Source organism: Pinus tabuliformis, chromosome X, assembly GCF_031772625.1.
Source record: "Pinus tabuliformis cultivar Carrire ecotype Pingquan chromosome X, CPIR1, whole genome shotgun sequence".
In the NCBI taxonomy this organism is placed as follows: Eukaryota; Viridiplantae; Streptophyta; class Pinopsida; order Pinales; family Pinaceae; genus Pinus; species Pinus tabuliformis.
The window spans coordinates 1249971109-1249986633 of record NC_142308.1 but is presented as its reverse complement, the minus strand read 5'-3'; the positions used below and the strand labels follow the sequence as shown (position 1 = coordinate 1249986633).

Here is a 15525-nt window from a genome sequence, read left to right as displayed (position 1 = left end):
GGCAAAAGCTGGGGGTTGTTGATGCATCATCTTGTTGAATCTCTTCTGATGGTTGGTTGTATGCAAGGCTCAGTTGGGGCATATGCGTACATGTGCTAGGTTGCAGATTGGTTGAAGATCGAATGGCACAGGTTCAGGGGGAGCATATAATGCATTGTTGGCATTATGGAGGACGTACATAAGAAGATCATGGATGCTGGTCTGAATATTGCTGCAATATGTCTCTATCTCTTTCATGGTCATTTATGGTGTTTGGTGGATTATGGTTCTTCTTTGCAGGGGGAGCATGTTCTTAGGGGGAGCATAACCCTTTGCCCTTGATGTTAAAGGGGGAGAATGATGTTGAAGTTTTTGAGGTTGCCATCAAGTCCAAAGGGGGAGATTGTTGGCATTATGATTCTGGTATGGCTCTATGTTACAGATGTTGTACTTGATGGCAACACCCTCAAGTAGCAATGCTCTGATCAGGCTCTCAAAATGTTGAAAATTAAGAGGTACGCAGGAGAATATTTCAAAAGGTGCGTACACGTAGGTACGTCGTGAAGGGACTGCGACCAGACACGCAGGTCACCCGTTCAGAAGGTGCGTACCCCCAGTTCACTTACTTCAAGGCAGAGAAGCGCGTTCACGTAGGGTTTCCTATGTTTGGCCCGTGGTATTTAGCCCGCCGTTCTTGATTCTATGGTTTTGGCCCGTGGTATTGTTTTATATTATTATTATTATTGAGCCCTATGTTTTAGGGCCCCTTGTATTGGTGATCTATGGTTTTGATCCATGATTTTAGGAAGAGCTTGCCTATATAAAGCAAAGGAGATTACTTGGCTAAGTATCTTTTTGAAAATTGAATATCTTAAGATCTGAAATATTGGGTTATTGTCTTAAAAGCTTGATCTATATAAAAGTGAAGTTGAAAGCGAATCTGTGAAGGGTGATCTCTCGAGCGCATGAACAGATCTGGGCATCTGACGATCTGTAGCATACTGGTGGACTGCCAATTTTGGCCCTAACCAGAGGTACGCAGGTGATTAACAGTGCAAGTGCGTGGGTACGCAGAGCATAAGAAGGTGCACTGCGTGGGTACGCAGAGCAGAAGAAGGCGCAGTGCGTGGGTACGCAGCGCGACAGAGGATCAGGTGCGTAGGCACAGGGAAAGTACGCGGCGCTTCAGAAGCCGCAGGTGTGTAGCTACGCGGCGTGATAGCATCTGTGGGTGCGTGGCTACAGTAGCAGTACGCGGCGCGATAGTATCTGTGGGTGCGTGCCTACAGTAACAGTACGCAGAGCGATTGAAGAAACAGTGTGTGGGTACACGGTGCAGCAGAAGGGTCTCTGCGTGTATACGCAGGGGAGTAGAAGGTGAAGTGCAGAGCCACGCAGACCAGAGAAGGAAAAACTGCGTATCTGTCTTAAGATCTTTTGTTGGCTGACTTTTCTCTGTTGATAAGGTGTTCTGGGTTCTGTTTACTGTTATTGTTGATCTGGTTACTGCAGTTGACTGGGTGATTTACTTGTACTTGATGATATCTTGATGTTTATGGATCCAGTTTGAAAATTTATGAAAAGTGGTCCTTGAAAGAAAAGAATTAGGGGGTTGTAGCTCCCTTCCAGGAGAGACTGGAAAACGAGAGAGATTTGTAGCTCTCTGCAGGTTGCAGCCTGCGTACTGGTAAAGGACTGCACCAATACAAAACCATTGTAAAAAGAGTTTCTAATTTGAAAGAAGATAGAGACATATTGCAACAGGTGGTTTTCACCCACATTGGGTTTCCACCTTACATATGGTGTTCTTTGGTGTGACTATCTGTTTTCTTTGTTCATGCTCATTGTTTTATGATTCTGACATGCAAAAATAATTCAAAGTATAAATAAGGAAGATTTATTAAAAGAACTTGATAATACTGATTCACCCCCCCTCTCAGTATTATTTCCAACAACTTTTACACACCTTCCTAGCGAAAATATGAAACATCAAGAATGCATTCAAAAGAAATGCATTCACATACAAACTTGTAACCACAGATTGCCTTCTTTGCTACATTTAAGTGTGTCAAACATAACTCCACTTTCAACATCTTGCATCATACAAATTGCAACATAATTTTAATAGAAAAGTAATGCATTCATAAGGAAAAAAATGCATTTTTAAAGCAAAGAATTGCATCTATCAACAAAAGAAATGCAAGCCTTATTTGGTTAAGAAATCATACCACCTCTTACCAAACCATTTCCACGACGCTTATTTCAGTTGCACATCATTTTGTGAATCATCTTTATCCACATCAATTATGGAATCCTCTTTTCCATCTTTGTCAAAATATCTCTCCACCTTCTTCAAATGTCGCGGATGAGTTGTTGGATACAAAGTCCAACATTTGTCTATGAGACGACCTTGCTTATGGCAATGAGTGCAAAACAATTGCATCCTCTTTTCAACATGGTTTCCATTGTCCAATGGACCTCTGGTTTTCTGTCTCTTTTGTTTTGAAAGTTTCCTGTATGTGGCCATTTTCTTCCAACATATTGAAACATTATGGTTATTCAAACCACAAAAAGAACATGTAAAATCTCTCCAATTCTTATGTGAATATTTACCATGCTTATCATAATCAAAAGAAACTTGATTAAAGGGAGATTTATACCTTGCACATTCACCTTTGTCACCTTCTTGAGGAGGTGAATTTATTGAAGTAGTGGCTATCTTCGGGATACCAACAATGGTTTCAATGACCCTAGATATTTCATCATCCTCTTGTTTGCCAGCATATGAGAATCTTATTGCAAAGTGGGTATTAAACTTTTGCATTCCTCATGAACACAAACTTCACAAGCTTGAGGTATTGAACATGAATTCAAGTCATTCTTGGAACACCTTCATGTGTCTCCTTGGATTTGGATCATTCTCCATCATGTTGTCCATAGCCAAGACCCAAATACCTTGGCCTTTCCTCAACAACAATTGGCTCAACTATGCCTTGTGCATGTGTGCCTAATCCTTTACCTTCATAGCCCATATTCATCAATAATTTGGACTCTATTCCTCTAGTGTGTCTTTCAAAAGCACCAAAAAATTCATTTTAAGAGGAAATTGAAGATAAATTTGAATTGAATACCTCATGTTCACGCACATATTTGGCTAGGGTTTCCTTGGCATCATGTAGTAAAATCTCCATCTCATGCATCTTTTCAAGAAGCTCTTTCTTCTCCTCCTTCATGGCCATCAACTGCTCTTGAAGTATAGTGTTCTCCTTCCTATCTTCAATCATCTCTTGCACCATATCTCTCATGATGAAAAACTCTCGCAACATGTCTTCATAAAAGAATATTGCTAAGGAAGAGAGATTTGAGACATCATTTGTTGAAGCTGCCATCACATGAATTTGCACATTGTTAATTCTCCTTGCACAAATCTCAAGAAATCAAGAAAATAACCTTTTCTCTGATACCAAATTGATCTATAGCTGAATGTTAGTTTTGCTATGCTAATTTCAACTTTAGATTTAAAAACAAATTCTTTTCAATTGCTTCAAGTGCATGGTTCTCTTTTGGTGTTTGTGAATCAAAACAGGGAAATTTATGTCAAGTTTAATGTTAGAATCATGAGTAGAATAACATGAAATAAAAGTGTTGAACAACAAAAATCAAATGAATAGCAAACCATCAAGAATAACACTTAACGCAATGTTTTGATAAAGGAGTTCACCCCTCCTGGGCTACATCTCCTTGGTCCAGCTTCCATGGCTTGGGCCTTCGTATTTGCTCAGAATGGCAAAAGTATAGTTTACAATGCTCTACAACTCCTAAAACCTACTTCAATGGACTCAGACCATCCAAAAACTCCTAAGATGACTCTCCAAACTCTGTAAATGGACTACAATTGTTCTGGGCTTGACCTCCTCTCCTGGTGGCCCTCGGTTTCCTTAAACTTTAACGTGGAAAAATCACATACAAAAGTGCCTCTCTTCCTCTTAAACCTATTCCATTGTGTTCATAATGTTGAAATAATCTAGGAACACATTTTTTTTATCCTCATTTGGTTGAATTTTTCCCAAGTTATGAGAGAAACAATTTTCTCCTAGTAATCCTCCATTAAAACTGGAGGAACTCCAGTTAGCTCTGCTAATTTTGGAGGAATCTCTGGATTTGGTGGGTTCCACTAAAAGTCCGCCAAGTTGAACTAGTGTTAAACTGGATTAACTAAATATAAACCCAGATTAGCACGCATTTAAACCACATAGTTAGGCTAACCGTTTGCCTTAACCTTGGTGGTCTCCGCGACAGTGGACACATGTGACGGTTAACACAATTAAACCGCATGGTTATGTGGAAAACTGTAATCATAACTATCCGCCGGAAGGTGCGTTCACATGGGACATACAATGTCACAGTTTTGGTCTCTGTGGTTGTTGGTTTGATAACTATAACCACAATTGGTTCAAGGTTTGGTGTGTTCACATGGAGGGGGATAGCTCCCTCCTAACCGCCAACCTTAAACACATTAAACCTTAAGTTTATGTGGTCAACTATATAGGTTAAGCAACAACGATTAGCGGAAATGATATGTCTTGTGCATTGTGGAGAGGAGGTCATGGGGTCAAACCCGGAAGCCTCCATGAAAATTTTAATACACCATCGTAGGGGCACGTGGTGGCCTTCGGGATTGCCACGTGTTGCCTTCTAATTAGTCCACCTTGACCATGTTGTCTAATGCTGCGCTGCCAGTTTTCAACCTATAATTGACCCACCTATATGAGAATATTCAGCATCGCAGTAAGCCTATACCAAAATTTTCCCTGTTTGGTGAAACAGTCACTGGGCTCTAACTTCCTCATACGAACTCCGTTTTGAACGAAACGAGTTGCGTTGGTATTGTATTGATGAGACGGACGCGATCATTTAGGTTTTGAATGATTCTGAGGACTTTTATTTCGAGCTAATTTTTGCCCCTAATCCATATTCCAATCACACCCTGTATCCTACAAGGGGGAATTGTTGATGAGCTACTACAGATTCAAGATGTAAAAAGAGCTTGAGCCAGAGATCTACATTGATACTGGGCCACAATTTGTACCCATTAGAGCCACAGTTGTAGGTATAAAGACTTCCATTTTTTCTAATTGAGTTGTTTTTGAACAAGCACTTCTAGATTCCGAATTGTTCTAGGAACTAATTTGATAGTTCTAGATTTAGTGGTCACCTTAAAACCAAATTTTTGGTTGTTCTGAGAACTACTATGAAGGTTCCAGAGTTGGCGTTGGTTAAGACCTTGATTTGTCCCACATTGGTTTGTGGTCACCCTTAAAAACCATTTCTGAGAGACATTCAACTCTTGGCTGAGATGCATTTTTTCATTTAGAGCTCTCATTCTTGGGTTTTGGTACATCCCTTCAAATTAAGGGGGGAATGTTAGACAAATAATCCTTAGGGTTAAATATTTGGTTAATTTGTATCATGGTGAGTAGTTATTGGAGTCCAAGAAGACCTGGAAACTAATTCAATGGTTTCTTGTATGTATTAATATGTACACATTGTACATCATTCATTGAGATCAAATATTTAATATAGTTGATTTTAGTTTCCAATATCATGTGTTTAACACAAAATTGTGGAGGAGAGGACCCTGATCCAACAAATTCTTCCACCTCCAACTATTGAATCTCTCTTGGGCATCATAGTTTGTATGGTTCCTCAATTGAGATCCTTCTTGTTTCATGAAGATGCTCCTCTCGCATTTTTTACAAACAACCTTGAGGTTGTGGCAGCTGCGATGGTGCCCTCGGTGCCGAAGGTATGGATAAGTCAGAGCTTGGAATGATAACTACTATTGGAATTATTTGCAATCGGATTCTGCTTCTTTCACTTGCGGCTATTGGGGTGGTGTCCTTGCTAGGGAAAATTCATATCATTGTGAGTGGGGATAAGTTATCTGTGTTTGTGCTTCTTATGCAGTATACAACGCTGAGTGAAATCTTTCTTGGTTAAATCACTAGCTTGAGGGGTTATGGCACAAAGGAAACCTCTGCATTCTTGTTATGGAAACACATTTTTGGAGTGCTTTCACTTTCATTTTATGTGAATGTCTACTTCAAATTTTTTAATTATGTGTGAGACTAGTTTACACAAATATTACAACTTAGGAACTGTGTTTTATAAGTTTTATCTTTTTAAATATGGGAAATAGCTCCTTGCAAGGTATATATGCATGATTGACTCTCTCTATAATCCAATGAGTGTGCAAACTGCATACATGGGACCAATTGTATTTGGTTTATGTTCTTATGGCTTGCAATTTTTTCCCTTGGGAAATTTGGTTGGTTGTGTCATCGTTTTCATGTTTACGTTGCTCAATTAATATAAAATAAGTGATATTTGATGTTATCTGAGTTCTGGTTCAATCAGTGCCAATCAAATTTCATCTTTTTTTGGAGAAATTCTTGGCTTACGTGCTTTATTTAGAGTTAATTATATCAACTAGAGTTCCCTTAATTTTAAACATGCTCGATTATCATCATTAGTTTTTATCAGTGCTTAGCTGTTTTTGGTTTTTTCCCCATGTTCTTTGATTTTGCTTCGTTTTAAATGCAAAATTTTACCTTTTCAATGGCAATCATACCATTTGGGCTTAAAAATGGGTTGGTATTTTGAAATTCAGAAAGGGTCACATTGATTAACTTCAACTCTCCGGGATGAGATGGAACTATTACAAACAGCTGGCTTCTGTAGGGAACAAGAGTTTTATTTTGTATGAGTTTCTTACTAGGATTTTTTCTATACATTATGGGGTGATTTTTTCTCCAATCTTTGCCAATTTGTTGCCCCTCCCATCACCATAACATCCATGCTTAGGAAAAAAGGAAATATGATGGAACAAAATAAAAACAAGCCATTCCAACCAAAAAAAACTCGAAAAGGGGTAACAAAATAACAATAAATATGTTTGAAAATGTATAGCTCAAGTTATTCTCAAAATATGCATATATAACAAATGTATCATTTAGGTCTATGTATTAGAAACAAGTCAGAGAGACATAAATCAATAGCAAGTGAATAGCGGGAACTTTCAATGTTTTATGAGTGAAATTTCTAAGATTTGTATCTGAAACTTAAACAAAGTCTTTTATAGAAAATTTTAGGCTCAATGATCCTTGTTCCCAACCTGGTGCATGATCCTTGGAACTTTCTTTCCAAGTCTCTTGCCAATATGTTACATGAGTAGCCATGTTGTCAATAATTTTTCCTTCTTCTGTCTCACACATGATATTTCTAGCAATTGAACACTACAAACCTATGGGAAGGTTTATCTAACCATGTTCAGACTGAGATGGAAATGGATCACTTGTATCAAACTCTGGTTCAATGCAGATAAGTGAAGGATCGATTTGTCTTATTTTTTTGGTTAACAATGATAGTCATGTTCATATTGCAATATGTGAATTATGTACGAATTGAATTAATATATAGTTTATTTTTTAAATTCAGTAGCTATAATTAATATTTTTTTTGACTTGATTAGAGGAATTTGAACTTTCAATCTCATAATTTACATAATACTTCATAAAACCACTAACTACTATCCAAACTTCGGTTTTTGCAAACACTACTCCCCATTTACCATTAGCTAAAAGATTCAACCTCAGAATGACATCCAAAACAACATTATAACTTTGATTCCAGACCTCTGCAAACTAGTTCTTGCCGCATTTCTGCATTAATTTACACGAAACAAAGCATAAACAGTTCAGTTCTCGTTGAAGCCCAAAAAAATATTGTCAGGGTTTTTGTTGATTCTGGGCCATTTTACGCGATTCTAGACCTGCCAAGCTCCAGAACCATTGTATTTTCCGCGACTGGGGCTCTCTTAGCATGGAATTCCTTGTAATTCAGTCAATGCTTCACCATTTCTTGTGATTAAGGACTTCAGGGTTTTTGAATCTCTACACGGCCCAGGAAAAGAACCATAATTTCTGTAAAAGTAGCGCATGGTATCAAGTCCTCTCGGAGCTCAAGCGACTGCTACAAAAATCCAAAGGCCAGAAGTACTTAGTGCTGGTCGTTCTTAGCGCCTATAATATCTCAGAATTGGGGTTGAACATCTTCGAGAGTGATGATAAATGACTGGAACAAAGGCCTCCAAGACAAGGGAGTTGAACCGCGGGACCGACGAGCATTGAGGGAAAAACTGAGATGAAACCGTTAGTTTATATAATTTTGTTAGTGATAATTTTCAAATAAGCTGGATTAATATAGAGTTAAGAGGTAAGAACGATAAACAAAAAAAATGAGATTTTTGTGCACACAATAAATAATGTAGTGTCAAAATATGTAAATTTATATTACATTTTATTTAGGATAATGCATTAAAAATATTATTATTATTGTTTTTTATATTTTTAATAATAAATTTAAGGTGAATCTCAATGTTTTATGTTTTTGGTCCTTTTTATCATAATGTGAAGATATAATTTTTGATGAGATCTTGATTTTCCATTATTTGAATTATATTTTTATCATAATTTGAATATACAATTTTTGATGAGAATCTAATTGTCCATTATTTGAATTACATTTTTGAATGTATAGATAAATTTATTCTACGAAAACCCCTTAAGTTCTTTAAATTATATTGACCTATCAACTCAAATTTACAATTGCAACAAACTCTAACCATATTTAAAACTTACCATTGCAACAAACTCTAACCATATTTAAAACAAAATTGATTAAAAAATCTACCAGAAAAATATATTAAAACATAAAAGGTTTATATTACACTTAAATTTAAAATTAAAAAAATAAAATTATAATTAAACAAAAAAAATTTAACAAACAAACACTTGTAAATATTTTATTATTATATATAGTATAGCTGATTAATTGTTAAATGATATGATTAATGGTTAGTTATTATATATTATATTATGTGTAATTTAACCCAAATTGTATTGCTGTATTTAGACCAAAAACACCATTTTATCTATTAGTTAAATTGTGTCATTATTTAATATAATGATTATAGGCTAGGTACATTAAGTTGGTGTATAAGACTTCTTTGTTTGTGGGATAAAGGTTATTTTTTGAAAATGGATTTGATTGAAGGTATATATATACTTACCACTCTTGGGATTTTAAACCCCTTATTTCTTACGAGAAAATACATTCTTAATCATTGAGTCCACTTTTTTGAGAATGGATTTGATTGAAGGTATATATACTTGCCACCCTTGGGATTTTAAACCTCTTACCTCTTATTAGGAAATACATTCTTAATCATTGGGTCCACTTAACCAACTCGATCTAACTATTCTAAATTTTGACTTTTCTAGTTGGAATACAATGATACATTTTTTGGGGCGATTTGTTACTTCAAATGCATAAATGGATTTAGTACTTTAAAAAAAGCTCTAAAACACTCAAATTATAGAGATTTCACATCTTAAACTTATGATTCCAACAAACACGTACCAAAATTTGGGTAAAATTCACCACAAATTATACTCATAAAAAAATAAAAAAATAGAAAAGTTAAACTACAATTACTCACAATGTAATCAACTTGTTAGTTATAACAAACTATTTATATTATAAATTATAATAATTATATACTACACTATATTATTTATCATAATTAAATATTATAAATTATAATAATTATATACTAGACTATATTATTTATCATAATTAATAAATTAAATTATGTCTCATTAGCACAACCAGTGGAGGATGGGCGTCGTTAGCAAGACGACCTATGATCGAATCTCATGGGGTGGTTGTGCCGTGTGCTAGGGAGAGAAGGAGACATGCTAAAAATCGAGTCAGCTTAGGGTGGTGTGACCCAAGCTGAGTGCTAGCCCCAAATAACTGATAAATTAAATACCCCTAAGTCGCCACTTCTCAAACCACAAATCAAACTTGAAAAATCACAAACAACTTAACAATCAAACAAATAACATAAATTAATTATAATAAATAAGTTGTTAAAATATTTCATTCATTATTTTATATATCTATCTATTAAAATAAAAAATATTTTATATTTTGAAACGGTTGCACTATCATTTGAAAAATGTAAAATTTATTTTTAAAAATATTGAAAATGATAGTGATGGAAAATACTTTATATTTAATATTTCAATAATATTTATCTTGTTTAAAAAAAATATTAAAATATTAATTAAGATAAAATTTATATTTAATTTATGTGTATAATTATTTTTGATATTAATAATTTAATAATTGTTATCAAAATTATATTTGTTTAGATAATCTTCGGCAAAATCACATAATCAATCTTTTGTCGACGCGTTTCGAACCAACCAGTGTGGTTCATCGTCAGGACAAGTTGAAGAACCAATCTGGGTTAGCTTGATTAAATAGAGTGTGCAGAGACTCCAATTGCTATAATGCCAACGACTAATTTTGACCTGATGATCATAGTCAAACCACTAATTTTATTATTAATAGAAACATATAATTCATTATTATTAGTTAATTGAATAATATAATAGATTTATTGTTTAAATCTAATGGTCATTAATAAATTATATCTTCATATTTATTAAATAACCTATATTTGTTATTATTCCCAAATTATTTAAATACAAATAAATAGTATTAAACTACTATTATTCTTAGAATTTCGTTACAATAGGTAACTGTGTATAATTGTTTAAATCCAAGGGTCCATTGGTAAACTAGATCTTCTCTATTTGTTCTTTAAAATAAATCAATTTTATTAATTATTTAAATGTAATGGCCCATTCGAAATTAAAATAATAAGTATTATATAATAATTTATGTTTATTAAATAATCTATATTTACTTAATAATATATGATTCATAATATTATTAAAAAACAAATAAATAGTATTCTAGTTAAAGCATTATTATTCTTAGAATCTATAAAAATTAAAGTACATGTTTATTAATAATAGTATATAAAAATTAATTTAGTAATTTATATTCATTAAATAATCAATATTTATTCACTAAAATTTTTATTAAAATAAACTATCTTATTAGTTAATAGTTAAACTAAACAATGTTATGGATCACAGAAGTCTAAATTCCTTAAAATTATATTTTATTGATTTTTAAATTATTATTAATTTACAAATCTTATTTTTGAAATTTTATTAATCAAGTGTTAAAAAGTGCCATAATTATATTATTTAAAGAATAAAGGTTATAGAGATGGACTTTTATTATGATTAAGGGTTGGTTAAGGGGAGGGTGGTAAGTTTTATTTAAATTTGAGATTATACATATTAGGTGTTAGGGATAAAAAGTTATATAATTTATGGAATTAGAGGAAAGTTAAGCAAAGTTTTTTGGTAAAAATCATAGGAGATATAGCCAAGATGCATAGGAACCAATAAGTGTGGTTTATCATCAAGACCAAACGAAGAGGAGACCATGGCAAAGGATTAAATAGAGAGCAATGTAGAGACATAATTTCAAGTAACGACTATATTTGAACAATAATATTTAAATTACCATATTAATGTATTAAAAAAATATTATTAAGTAACGGCTCTATTAAACAGCTAGTTTTCGAAAATTAATATTTAAATAAAGATATTATTTTATTAATTTATTAAAAATATTAATAGGTAACGACTATATTAAATGGCTAGTTTTTGAAAAAGAATATTTAAATTAATTTATTAAAACCAAATATTACTAGTTTTTGAAAAATAATATTTAAATAATGATATTAGTTTATTAATTTATTAAAAAATATTAATAATTAACGACTATTTAGTTTTTGAAAAAGAATATTTAGATTAATTTATTAAAACCAAATATTACTAGTTTTTGAAAAATAATATTTAAATTATGATATTAGTTTATTAATTATTAAAAACAAATATTTTTTTTTTCTCTGTAAAAACTATCTAAGTAATATATTATATGTACAAAAAGATTACAAACTGCATGACATGCCTTCCAGAGCCTGAAGAGTAGCCCTGGGACTCATGACTGTAAACCTTATAGCTCCCTCGCAGGGGCAGCTTCTCCAAAACCAAACTGAATTATCCATGAAAACAAAAAACCCATACAGGGGCAGCAACGAACCAAACTCTCAAGACAATAAACTAGACACATGATTGCCCACGCAGGGGCTAGCAGCAGAGATAGTCTGACCTTTATATCTGACAAATGTAAGCGTGACTGTGTTACTGATGTCAGCTATCCAATTCGACTTCCCAATGATGAGGCAAGACCATAGACATGACCAAAGACTCAGAATTAACCAGGACCAAGAAGTAAGAAGCGAATGCCAAAAGACTGAGACAGAGGAAGCAAAAGCCAGAGGACCAAAAGACAAAATCAAGACGTTACCCGCCACAGCTTCAATCCTGGGGACGAACTGAAGATGGCTGGATGGACGCGAAGTATGCATCTGCCGCCTCAGCCAGGCTCGGATCTTCCACGACATAAGCCCACCCGTCACCTTCCGCGCGCCCTTCCCACATTTTCCGCCATGTATCTTCTTCCACACTTGGAGGAGGTGGCCCCATCGGAGGGAAGCGGTCTTGCAGACTTGATTCCCCCTTGCTTCCAACAACAGACGCTGGAAGCACCTCAGCAGCGTTCTTTTCCACAGACGAGTGTTCTTTTCCAAGACTGATCTCTCTGCCCGAGTCTTCCAGTTGTTTTTCCTGCGGGTCCTGGAGATGTTCTTCATCTGGAATTTTTGTAAACATGATGGAGATGTGGGCGTTAACGCCTGCATTATCCTCGGTGCTTGGCAAGGTGAAAACCACGGAACCGAAAGCCGGGAGCTCCGTTTTCCTTTCACAGGAACCCCCAACCTCCACATATTGTCGAATGGGAAGCGGGGTTGCTCTAGCTCTCCTGTGACAGTAGCAGCAGCAGCAGTGGTGGTGCTCATCTGCTGCAGGTGATCTTGAGGAGGACCCTCTAGATGGGCCTCTTCTGCATGGCTGTCGTTCGCGAAGTTTAGCCATTGTAAGTCTAAAGCTACCTCTGTATACTCGATGGTGAACCTGGAATTGGTAGCAGCAACAGTTTCCTTCCAATTCACTCTCAGATGCCCAGCTTTCCCCTTGGCTACCTTCGCTTGAGAGCCAACAATTTCTTTTCCAGACTTGATGCTGCAAAGCATCAAATTGCCATCTCCTCCCAACCTAGCAACCAGAATGGCCACCAAGACAATTCTCCAGGCTGCAGGGGAATGAAACGGTGCTTGGCCGGAGCTTGCTATGCTTCCACGACCGCCAACTTTCCTCAGGCCAATATGCCTTGAACGAGCCATCAAACCTGTGATATTTTCCCCCAAATTCTCGTTGCAGGTGCACATTAATGCCGCCCTGCTCCTCCATCTACCCCGCCTCTTCTTCATTGAATGCATTATCAACTTGGGTGGCTTAATTGCCATACGACGGCCTCCATCGGGGAGCTAAAGGATTTACACGAGGCAGCCCATGCGCTGCATGTGGCGTGCCTGTACTTCTCGACTCGACACCCGCATCCGGGGTTTAATTATTAAAAACAAATATTATTAAGTAACCCTATATTAAACAACTAGTTTGTGAGAAATAATATTTAAATTAATTTATCAGAAAGGAAAAAAACAAAAAATCAAACTCTAAAAAAGGGAAGTCAAAAATTATAAAACCGAATCAAGACCCTAAAGAAATAGAAAGTTGTTAAAGTTGTTTGTTATTATAGATGTTAAAGTTTTGGATTTATGAAATTTAATGATGTATGTTATTATAGGTAGTGTTAAGTTATAACGTTTTAGATGGAGTGATTATATGGTTTATATGTTATGGATTATAATAATTATGAGTTATATGGTTTATAATATTTAAGGTTTAAGAATTAAAATGGTTAGATTTTTAGAGTTTATATGGATTCATTATTTTTTTCTTCGATCAAAGGTTTCTATTAATTAGTTAAAATATTAAAGTATGTATGATCAAAATTTAGTGTTTTCTTGACCTCACTCCTACCAAATTGTCGGCCAGAAGTACAACAAAAAAGTTGATTACAAAATGCTAGGAGTTGCTTAGAACCGAGAAACGGAAAAGACCAATATGCCCAAAAGGCCCCTAAGATAAAGACAACCCACAAACATCAATGAACAAGAGGATTATTCGGGTCATTACCTGGAAGATATGGAAACTCGAGTTCTATACAAACATCAAATTCTACATGGGCTAGATGCCCCTCTAGTTGTTCCATACACTCATCTTGTCATCTTTGGCCTCGTCGGAGTGACGCTAGATGATCATGTATATTCCATTGTTTATGCTGCAAATCGTTCATGAAATTGATAATTTCATTACGATCATCATGTCAATTCTTATTCAGTTGTACTAGAATCATAATGAATTGTTGCAGTTGTGCTTCCAAGGTATCAAAGGAGGTAGGAATAAATACACAACCAAGTGATTGGTGAGGATTATGGGCCACCGCCTCATTAAGTTTGGCTTCCTAGACACCTTCTTCCTCCATTGCCGCGACTTCTCTTCTATGTTTCCCCCCCTGCCCTCACAGTCTAACTCCTCTCCTCACTTTGCCTCTCTGTATAAACATCTTCACCTCCCCTCCATCCCGCTATTCCTAGTGCCAAAACTCCTTTGATACACCACAAATCGATGAATCCACCAACCCCCAAAGCCCAACTACAAAATTCCAGTGCCACGAGAGCTGCGCCTCGTTTGGGATCGATTGCCTCTAGTAAGATCCATGCCTCGTTTAGCGGTGATCACCTCTAGCAAGAGCCATCTCCAATCCATTCTGAGTTGTTGTCCTTGGAAGGCCACAAATAATCTACTCTACCAAATTTACCACCAGCCCCAACCGCTTGATTCCCAAAATAGAGATGAGGTTCCTAGAACTCTAAATACACCTCAAAAACCCCAATTTGGCAAGGCTAGAGAGGGAGAACCCACCCTACAACCCAATTCTGTGCGGATCTTCTCTCAACAACACCCTCGAAACAAAAATGCACTGCTAGAAAGAAACTTAAAACACCACACTAGCTATCTCGCCACCCTCTGTCGCTATTTGTGACTAAATGGCCTTGAAGTCTCATGCCAACTGCCACTCTAATGCCTCAAACCTTGAAATCTAGGCAAGAGCAACAAACTGACAATCACCACTACAATGGGACTGGAATTCACCTCAACCTAGGCTACCCTTACTAAGGGGAATGAAATTCCTAGAGACCAACACTGCTATTATACGCCTCCCCCTAGGTATAACGCCAAATAACACAATATAAATTGAAATGACCAATAAGTGAACTTAGCAGGGTGACTAAAGACAAGCGCCAAATCAATATCTCCACTCCCGTATAGTTTTGCAGGCACCTCTCTTGTTTCTCACTAACCCCTCTGCAATGTAGCCTCCAACTAAGTTCTTCTCCAGGGTTTTAGGTCTAATTCTGATGGCCTCCAATAATGCACCCAAGAAATCCTCTCTTGTAGACAACAATCACTATTACTAAGAGCCACGAACGAAGAAGTTTGCACAAGTTGACGACCCGCACAAATG

At 35.8% G+C, this 15525-nt stretch overlaps 1 pseudogene; it reads left to right on the top strand.

Annotated features, from left to right (window-relative positions):
- LOC149144505 (protein PIN-LIKES 2-like) overlaps positions 1-6105 on the top strand; it is a 38914-nt pseudogene extending 32809 nt beyond the window's left edge.
- The last annotated feature ends 9420 nt before the right edge of the window (positions 6106-15525 follow it).